The sequence below is a fragment of the Sylvia atricapilla genome, chromosome 4, assembly GCF_009819655.1.
Source record: "Sylvia atricapilla isolate bSylAtr1 chromosome 4, bSylAtr1.pri, whole genome shotgun sequence".
NCBI lineage: Eukaryota > Metazoa > Chordata > Aves > Passeriformes > Sylviidae > Sylvia > Sylvia atricapilla.
In genome coordinates, this window is record NC_089143.1 from 57854801 (window position 1) to 57865331 (window position 10531).

At 42.5% G+C, this 10531-nt stretch overlaps 1 protein-coding gene across 5 annotated transcripts in view; it reads right to left on the reverse strand.

The window, feature by feature from the left end:
* Positions 1–9920, reverse strand: part of INPP4B (inositol polyphosphate-4-phosphatase type II B) — a 294594-nt gene extending 284674 nt beyond the window's left edge. For 2 of the 5 annotated variants that reach the window (XM_066317992.1, XM_066317991.1), the window contains exon 1: positions 9823–9920. The gene's annotated coding sequence lies outside the window, so the exon portion shown is untranslated. Of the gene's footprint in view, positions 1–6616; positions 6672–9822 lie in introns of those variants that run through there. The other 3 variants (XM_066317986.1, XM_066317989.1, XM_066317985.1) reach the window with 3 other exon arrangements.
* Between the last annotated feature and the right edge of the window lie 611 nt (positions 9921–10531).

Below are 10531 nucleotides of genomic sequence, written 5' to 3' on the forward strand. Positions count from 1 at the left end.
AAAGTGCTTTCTTGAGCTGCAGCAAACCTACAGCACTGCAAATGGGGTCAGAATCTGCTCCCATCACTTAGGGGAGGTGAGAGATGTGTGACATTGCTGACTACACAACAAAGGCTCTTTTGAATTATTTACTACAGCAGAACTAACAAATCATCTGGGTGTAAAGCTGCAACACTGTTCCAAATACAGAAATGAAAAACTAGGGTCAAAACTGAAAGACTGGTATTGTCTTTTAAAATTGCTTAAAAATATATCTTCTTGCACTTCACAGTTCAATTTCCGAAAAAGTATTTCTACCTTAACCTTCAAACTTCAGTGGGAGACATCGCTCTTCCAGACCACAAAAATAGATTTTCAAAGCTGATGTTTTTCAGAACTTAGCAAGCATCTGCCAAGAAAAATTCCCACATACATGGGCTAGATCATCATCAGTATTTTATTTAAAATAGACCAAAATGTTTTATGTTTGTTTTACAGTGGGTTGGCCCTCCCCTCTACCACCCCATCTGAACAGTTCATGGGGATAAAGGTAGCTCCTTCTTTTTCTAAAAGGGTAAAAAAAAGCACCCCAAAAAACAGAGCAGCCATAAACATCAGATGCTTCAGGTAAAATTCACAAGTATGTAATTAGTTTAACATACCAAAATTGATTGTTAAGGTAATTTCAGACCACTGAAAACGAGTAATCATCATTTTTCTTTGGGAAAAAAGAGTACAGTTTTTCTATATTTTACTCTTGATATAAATCTTAATAAATATTCATAGATAACTCTAGGACACCTCATTAACAAGCTGTTCAACAAGTAGAGCAAGTGCTGAAATAGATGTTTAAAATAATTGTTATAAATGTATCTTCCCAGTGTAACATGGAAACAACTGTAGCATGTTTTCTAGCGAAATATCAGATTTATTTAAATATGGTAGCCAACAAATGCTGCCACCTGGAAGAAAGCTCCAAGGTTTTGGTTCTAATAGAAAAAACAAGGGGAGAACTCCAGATGGGTTGGCTTCCCTTTATCCCCACTGTTCGGGTAACAAGCGACTTGTTCTCAGCACCTTTGGAGACTGTTTGCTTTATAAGCTGGGGCTCACCACTCTGCTCCCCAGATCAGATCAGTAATTCCTTCAGTTTTCACCTATAGGTTATAAAACACAGCTCAAACTGGACCAAAGGATTTAGTTTTCCTTATAATCATGGTTGGAGGTGAAATCTTTGGACATCAGATTAGACAGTTTATTTCTGGAATACCTTTTATACAGGCCTAAAATAAGCTACCATTTAATCTTGCTTCAGTGTCTCTATTTCTTTCACCCTGTGACTCAGTGAGTGACTTTTCACATTGTGCTTTTGTCAGGGATCTACTCTGTCAGGTCCCCACACATCTTTAGATCAATCTTCAGCTGCAAATTGTAGGACAACTCCTATTAACATTAATATGGGCATCCATGACCTTTTTTTTTTTTGCTAAACTGGTGCTTAGCATTCTTTTACTTTTGTGCAAGATTACCACAGTTGGCCATTCAATTCACACCAGTTAAAACAAACAAACAGAAAGAGCTGTGAATGATGAACCAAAACAATTCAAACCGAGACACGGTACCTCAATTGACAGTTGGAGTTCAAGCAACAACTAAGATTCAGAGCTGCCAAAGTTATGCCAGGTTTCCTTTGCTGACATTATGAATGATAAAAGCTAAGGGTGAACTTTCTAAAGACTACATGAACATAGAAGGTCACCACATAGAAGGTCACTCTAGGACCCATACATACATTTAGGAAGTCTGCAAGGATGGGTTTACTTGACTACCTACATTTTCTGCTAGTCAATCTTTCACATTACCTTCAAAATACTGATATGACAGATATCAATGGTACTGAACATTTTCTTCCGTGAAAAGCATAATAGTACGAACAAAGAGCAAGGAGGGGGAAGTGTTTCCTCACTAAATACTCCCACTGCTTCATAGTACTTTCGCATCTTCTGCTTAAAAGAAGTCACTACCAAAAGCTGGGATTTTATAAAATGTTCATTCTTCAAACATTCAGCATACCCTGACTTATACCTTATGTATGTACAGTCTTCTTCGTTTACCATCAGATTAATTACTGATCAATTTTAGTGCAAGGTACTAAATCTATTTCCATGTATATTTTGACAGCCTAAAATCATTTAATAACCTCAGCACGTGGACAGCTTGGCTTTTGGCAGTACACAGTTCCAAAGAAGCTATTGGGACCAGGCTTTTCATTTTTTGTCAGAGAAAGAACCTCCAGTTTATAAAAACGTAAAGCTTTCATGGTGTTACATCAAACTTCTCTCTCATTTCACTTGCAAATGCATAACAAAGCAGTTCAGGAACTCTGCACACAACCTTTACAGGCTGGGTCCTCTGATCCCTCTTGCTTTTTATGCTTTAGTAGAGAAATCTATCTCTAGGCTATCGCATCTTGATGGCACAGAAACTGATTACATAAACTGATAAAGGTTTCTGTAAATGTTATTTTCTCCACCCTGATCAGAATTTTTCTATCATCAGGCACTGCTGAAGGAAAACTTTGAAAGGACTCCAGACTTTATTAAGGATGTACTTAGCTCACAGACAACTGTTCTAATTCTCACTGTCACTTAAGCTCCCTTGCAATGCTTGAATAACATGAAGATGCATTCGAGCTTTTTAAGACTCACACATCCTACCATTTTTAAGAAGACTTATATCCAGAGCAACTGGGGGTGGGAGGTATTGTGTGCATGTATGTGTGTGTGTGTGTATATATATATGTGAACCTATATATATATACATTCTCTAAGAGAGAGACCGTAAACTCCAGCAGCACATGCAATTTGACATTAGATTATGTACCATTTCAGTATTTTTATTTTAAAAACAAGATATGCATACCAAATCATCCTAGATAAATTATAAATGGCTATAACACAGGTATAAAATGTTAAAATGAAGTCTCACCCATCACTGTTTTATCAGTTGACAGCTTGCATTCTACAGTTAAAAATATACATCTCACATAACATTTTCAACAATGTGTGGTTTTCCTAACAATAACTAGCTACAAAACCAGCTAACCACAATTAAAGTATAGACTGAATTTTCAGTACACCAGCTATCTTACAGTAAGTGCCAAAACATATTCCCTGACTCAGACAAGGTAAAGTCAAGAAAAATTAAGACCATGAAAAATAAGTGACCTCATATCTAAGGGGAGACTGCTCAGTAAAAATGCTCTTATCTACAAAATTAGCCATAAATGTGGCAGCTTCTATTGGGCTCATAAAGAAGTCCAAATGTTTTTAGGCTTCTTCATATTTTACACTGCCACCTAGTGTAGGCTGTATTGATACATTCCAAGCCTCCAACTATTGCCACCTGTAGTATCCAAAACAACTTCCATAAAAACAGCAGTCATCACTTTTGTTTGTCTTACCTGGAAACTATCAGTTCCCAGTAGAAAATGTTGATGCTAGCCAGCTGAAACAAAATAGCAGAACTTAAATTAATCTGACACCAACAGCAGGAAAGCAAAAAAAATTCCTAGAGTTAAAAATATATAATTCATAATTGTTGTAATTTTATGGCTAAACCATTATCAAACATGAATTATTTGTAAAAATGTTGAACGTAGATCCACTGAGTGAAAATTAATGCAAGTTAAGCATCTGTGCTTGTGGAGAAACTACCCAACAAATTGAACAATATTTCTCAATTGCAGGTCTAAAATGAGAACACTTACTTCAACGTTTACTGGTTTTTTCCACCAGGTGCCTCTTCCTCATTTACATCCTTTGTCTTTATTGCAAGGTTCAATGGCTAGGCCACCATCCTGGTCACAGTGCTCCCTTGGAAAGGGTTGCTGTGCATGACTGCAGGGGAGGTTACTTTATGACCCAATTTCCACACAGAGGCAACATTGGGGAATTCATTTTCAGCTAATCCAGAGAGGCTACGTCCCATGGCCATTCTACTAAAGCCACCCAAGTTCTGCATCATGACAGGCAGTAACACAGAAATTCCAGATACAGCTGCCTTTTGAAGGGGGGAAAAAATACCCAACCCACACTCTTATTTGGCTAAAGCAAAAAGGCACTTCTCAACTTCTAGACTATTAATTTGAAAAATTAAAGATCTTCTCATCAATTGAAAGTGTATTTTTAAAACTATAAAAATAGCAGACTGACGTTGTTGTGAACGTCAAGTGCAGTATCTCCTACTCTGTGTACCAAACCCTGTTCTCATTTACAGAATAAAATGGAATAACCAATAAAAATGTTATTCCAAAACCACATTTCTTTATCAGAGAAAGTTATTTCATCTTAGAAAAACTCCGTTTTACTGGCAGCTGTTTTCTTTAGCCACTTACACAAACACAAAGCAAACAGAACCTGCTACTGCTGCTACAGAAACACCATACAACACCAGAGCTGAAGCATTCTGCTTAATGCTCCATTTGCACAGATACACAAGGATACACAAAAACACATTTAACACCTAGATTTTACACCTATTTGCATATTTCTGAGCCATTGTCACAACAAAAACATGCACCCTGGGTTTAGCACATCTTACTAGCATTGCTATAATACACTGAAATCACACTTCATAACTAAACAAACAGTACACAAACTTGATGGTACACGAACAACAGTTGTCAAAATACAATAAAAGTCTATTCCACACACGACTTTCTTCCTCTTAATTGTCCATTACATATCCACCTCCTACAATCACGTTAAAAAACAGGGTCTTCCCAGTGCCTCACGGTAAGAGATTTCACTCTATTTGCCAGAATAACACTATTTTGCAGCAAGAAACTCCCATTAGCAAGAGTACAGATAACAGAATGAAAGAAATTGACACAAAGCAAAGTGGCTTAGTTATTTATATACGTTAAGCTTAAGAGAAAGTTCTCCCCAGACTGACTTTTCTGCCGTACCTCGGGATAAATTTTCACTGGGGTCACGGGGTGAAATTTCATAGAAACAGGATACAAAACAAAGCAAAAGACATCCATCAAAAAAGCACAGATGGATTTGATTTTTAATGCCATGACACCCAGTAACAGAGCACAAACTCAGCCTGCCAAAGTGACCTTGATAAACAGCATCATATTAAACACTTGGACACAGTATTATGTCAAGTAAGCACCTTTAGCTCGTGTTTTCTTGTGTATTGTCATTAAATAGAGCCTGGTTCAACATTAGAAACAATCTAAAGGAACCTGTGGGGCAAATTCACTGACAAATAGGAAGAGGCTTAGTTTGCCAGACTGAAACAAAAAGGCTTTTAACATCCAAACCAAATTTTAAACCTCCTGTGCAGAGACAGAGCTGAAGCAACTGTCAACAGAATGCTCCTGCCCAGTCTCTTTCAATTCTGAATTCCAAATCCAGAATTTTGGATTCTGAATGGTGGCAAGTTCTTTGGACGCTGGATCTATAACACTTAAGAAGCAGAAATAATTCTACATTTCTTAAAAGTCACACCAACAACACTGACAGCAAACAATTCAAAACCCATTACTGAAACACACAAGAGAACTTGATCAGTGTAAACTTGAAAAACATACAGATAAAGAAGATACAGTTTATTCTATTCATCTCCCCTCAAGACAAATTAATAATCATACCATGTACAGCATAAGATGTCCACTTTTCAGTATGTTATTTCAGTATACCTTGCCAAAAAGGGACACAAGACTTGGAAGACAGACAACATCTCCTAACAGCAATTTTCATAGTAGAACGGATTGCTTAAATCTGATTTGCTCTTTGAGATTCTGTCCATATTTAGTTAATTTATGATGGCAGAAAAAATGAGGGAAAATCTTTCCCAAAAAGACCTGCTACTGACCTGGCCAAATCAAGAATCTCCCTTTGCAGATTATGAAGAAAATGGAATAGAGAATTCTATATCAATAGTTTATACTTTTTTTCTCTTCTGGCAAGCAGTAAAAGCATAGGCCTCCAAACAGCAGGAAACTGAAATCCACAAACCTCAAGCACTCTTTAGAATTGTCAGCAAGGATTTTGTATGAAGACAAGCAAGTCTTTTTAATTTAAATCCTGTATCACTGTGAGCACATCCCTGAGCTGAAGTCCAGCACCACATTCCAACCTTGTGCAGTCCACGCAAGGCCCTTCAGAGTTTGCTTTAGGTTTTCTGTAACATATCACTATCCAGGACAGGAGAGCCTGAGAAGTTAACTAACCAGATCCTTATGGAGCTGAGTTAAGGTAGAATTAAGCATTCCATTTGAAAAAAACAACTTAAAAGACAGCAAGAGCAAAATGAGCTGCAAATACTGGTAGATAAAGAGATGGAGCATTGTAGTAGCCCTCTTGTTAGAGTGTAGAAATGAGCCTAGACACAGACTTCTTGGTCAACTCAGCATTAAAAGGGTCCCAATTTACTCCTCTTTGCAGCTCAGCCATCCTGACTCCAGCCATTCACTGACCTTAGCTGCAGCAAGCTCCTGCTGTAGGTTTCCCTCACAGCTTCTGACTGCAGGTACCAGTTTGCAGAGTCTGAATGCAGGCTTTTACCCAGCTAGACTGTGACTGCAGGTTCCACCAACAGGCTCTAGCTACAGACCCAGACTGACCTCACAACAGTGATTCTCTGTCCACAGGCTCCTTCATCTTCTCCCATTCATGATTCTCCTCCTCCATCATCATTGCCCTCCCCAGCTCACCCACCCCCTTTTATCCCATTTATCTTTATTGGCCACAGCTGTGACCCATCAGGAGCGAGGCTGCATTGTTAACTAACACAGCTGTTACTGATCAGGGACAAGGGGGTCGAGGTCACCTGTATTCCCTTCTCCTACAATGGAGAACTCAGCACAAGCTTGTCGTGAGATTATCAGCTTTGTAAGTGAAATCACAAAGTGTGGGGAGGGCCCCTAAACCCAAGGAAAGTAGTAAACAAGACCCAAGGCCTGATGAGGCCAGGACTGCCAACTCTTCCTATATAACATTTCAGCCTTCCATCCAGCTCCAAACTCAAAACTTTGAGTTTTGACACTCAAAGTGAGATTTACAAGTAAATTAAAAAATCCAGGGAAAAGTATTTCATAGAATTTGAGTTATATCAGCCTAGACTACTTCAAAGAAAGAATCCTTTCTCAAAAGTGTAATAAATAACATTTGTCATTCATCGATAATAACAAAATATTAGTGTGATACAATATGTTTAATAAGCAAAGCAAAACTAGCCCTTCCTAAAAATTTCTATCAGCTAGAGCATTTGACATACAGGAAGGGTTATGAAAATAGAAGTTAGGGAGAGACATGTAGCTAACTGCCCAAGTGTTTAAGCATGCTGTCTCAAGTCATCAGAAGTTTTGAAGAAACTTCAGTGCTGGGAGTAACTGTCCACATTTGGATTTGTCTCGCTGAACAATTTTACTTCCTCCTGTAAATCTGTTACATAAATGCAAAAAGTATTGTTTTCAGATTTCTCTGCAGAAGTCATGTGCTAAAAATAAATATCCATAACAAGCTAAATAATTCAACATACCCATCAATCCCACTATTTTGCCTCCAAAAATTCAGCGTGAATTTAGGCCTAGGCCTATTCAAACAATTGCTTCACCTGCAGACTCTCTCACAGCCTCCACTCATTACTGTCAGCCAGCAGCACTGTCCTCTACAGGCTGATTTCGATGCTCCAGGCAGGTCTTAGACTCCTGTGGTTTTTGTTGGGATTCTGGGTTGGTTTTGGGTTTTGGGGGTGGTTTTTTTGTCTTCTTACAGTACAGTAGACTTCCAGGCACTAAGGAGAGTATTAATCTTGCATTTTTCGGTTCACAAAACCTTCACCTAATGTGAAATCTTTCAATCAGATCAGAAGGAGACTATAGATCATAAAGGAGGATCTGTAAGAGGCACCTGGATATACCTGCTCAAACTGATATATCTTAGGCTGAGGAAGACAGAATTCTTTGATCAAAATAAACTAAAGCAGCCTCACGGATAAGTCTCTCCAGAGAAAGAGAAACCAGAGCAAAAGAAGGATCAGCCGTACTTGCAAGGTTAGAGGAACCCATGAAGAACTGGGACTTGAAGCTTCAGTCAGTGCAAGAAAGCAAATTTAAAAAAGACTTATTTTAAAGAAAGATTTAATCTTATCTTGAGTGCTGTAGAAACTGTCAGAAAGCAGAAGGAAAAAAAAACCCCAAAATCAGGGCTCTGAAGTAGTAACATGCCACATGCTGCCACTAATGCCATCAGGGCTGTAAAAATCTCACAGGACTAATTGCTGCTCAGATTAATCTTGTGACTTGTATCCTAATTTTGGTGGAATTATCGATATGTGTGAAGTAAACAGCATTCAGTCCTGCATGGATAGATACAGTAATGAGGGCTTACATACATAAACAGCATCCAATATACAGGTTCACAGAAAAAAAAATCTGAGATGCTGCAGGGCTTTAAAGCTAGCTCAAATTTAATCAAGTAAAATAAAAACAACATTGAAAATAATCAAGTGACTACAAAACTGCCTTTTTAAAGACTGCTATCACACTTACAAATACTTATCCAAACAGAAGTTTTGTTAGTAACAAATTATTTACATACTTTTTCTTAGATACAGACCGAGAAAGAGACATTCTCCCCATCATTCTTGCTATGTAGTCATCATTTACATACAGAGAGTGCCTGTAAGCCAGTAAAGACTGAAAATATTCTCATCTTTGAGATTGAAAGTCAGATTTAAATGGCATATGTATGGCCTGATTTTAGTATATCTCTTTTAACACATCATTAATGGGTAAATAAACAAGTACATTTCTCCTGGCAAGGAAGATAAATGGAAACATAATTAGGCATCAGATGAAAACACAGCTCCACAAAGACTTAATCCTATTATTTCTATTTTGGATAAGGTAAGGGGTTAGTTTTGGGGACCAAACTGAGAGTCCCAAGCTCTGCCATCCATGCTTCAAAATCTCTGTGTCATTTCAGGAAAAGAAAACAGAGCTCTAGTCGATTGTAGATCAGAAATTGAACATCATCCCCTACCCTTTTCTGGCTGATACAATTTCAAGTTACAACTCTGCTCAACTTAATTATCTGGAATACCTTTTTTGTGGTTTCCATTACATCTCGGCAGACGCTGCTCTTTGCAAGATGGGGATAGGGATCCTACAGCTCGATTACTCCACCAAATTAACCCTTAGCGTCACCCACAGAAGTCGCTACCGTCACCCAAGTACCCTAACTTTCGAACGCCATACAAAACCTTTGCAGATAAGGTCCCCGAGACCCCCCGATCCCCCCTCAGAAGGGCCACGGCCGCAGCTGCACGGGCGGCCCGGCACCGCGGCCAAGGCGGCATCCAGGCTCCCGGCGGGCAACGCCGCCGCCGTCGGGAGAAACTAGGGGAGATTCCCGGCGCATCCTAGCTGGAAGCTGCTCTGGCAGCTCGGTCCCTCCGCACTCCCGGTGATCCCGGAGGGCGGCGGCGGGCCGGGCAGGGTTCTCTGGGGCGGCCGGGCCACCTTCCTCCCCTCTGCGCCGGCCCTAAGGGGGCGGGAGAGCGGCAGCCGCCCGCAGCGCACTCCAGCCCGGATCGCCCAGCGGCGGCCGCGGCTCCCGGAGAACGCGCCTTCTCCCGCTGCCAGGGCTGCGCGCCCGCCGGGCTGTAACCTTAAGAAACTTGATAAGGGAATGAAAGGGAGGGACTTTGCCGGAACCGATTCTCGGCTTCTAATCTCTCCTGACGCCCCGGAGCCCGCGGGGAAAACAAGGAAAGAAAACCCTGGCCAGCGGCAAGAGCCCCCGCACCCCTCCCGAGCGGCAGTACCTGTCCGGCAGCGGGCGGGCGGGAGGGCGCCGGCGGGGCGGCCGGCGCGGCACTTTCCCCCGGTGCGTGCGGGAGACTCTCGGCGGCGGGCGAGCTGCTATTTATAGTCCGGAGCCTCCAGCAGCGCGACGGACGGCGAGAGGAAATGAAGAGCTGCGCGCCTGAGCAGCCGGAGCCGAGCCCTCCCGCCGCCCCGCTCCCCGCCGCCGCCGGCAGGGCGAGGTGCGGCTGCCTCTGGGCAGCGGCGCTGCTGCCCCGGCGCCACCCTCCTGAGTCCCCTCCCAATGTCACCGCAAGCCGGCGGCGGCCCCGCAGGTAGCGAGGGGAGCCGCCAGCCGCCTCTCCGGCAGCCCTGCGGCCAGCAGGCAGCGCGGCGCGGCTCGGCTCAGCCGCGCAGAGGTGACCCGCTACTGCTGCTGCTGGAGGAGGCGAGACCGACACTGGGGTGTGGGAGGGAGACGCCGGCGCTTGCCATTCACCTCCTGCCGCCCAGAGGGAGCCCGGCCTCCGCGGCCGCCTCTGCCGACTGCCGGGGGCTGGGAGGCGGTGGCGGGAGCCCGCCCGGCCCGAGGGGACGGTCGCACCAGGCTGAGGGCGCTCCCGGGGAGCCCGGCGCCAGCTCGGCCCGGGATGGCAAGCTCCACATCGGCTCCTCCCGCGGCACTGTGGCCCAGGGGAACGCAGCGGGACCGGTGGAAAACGCTGGTCC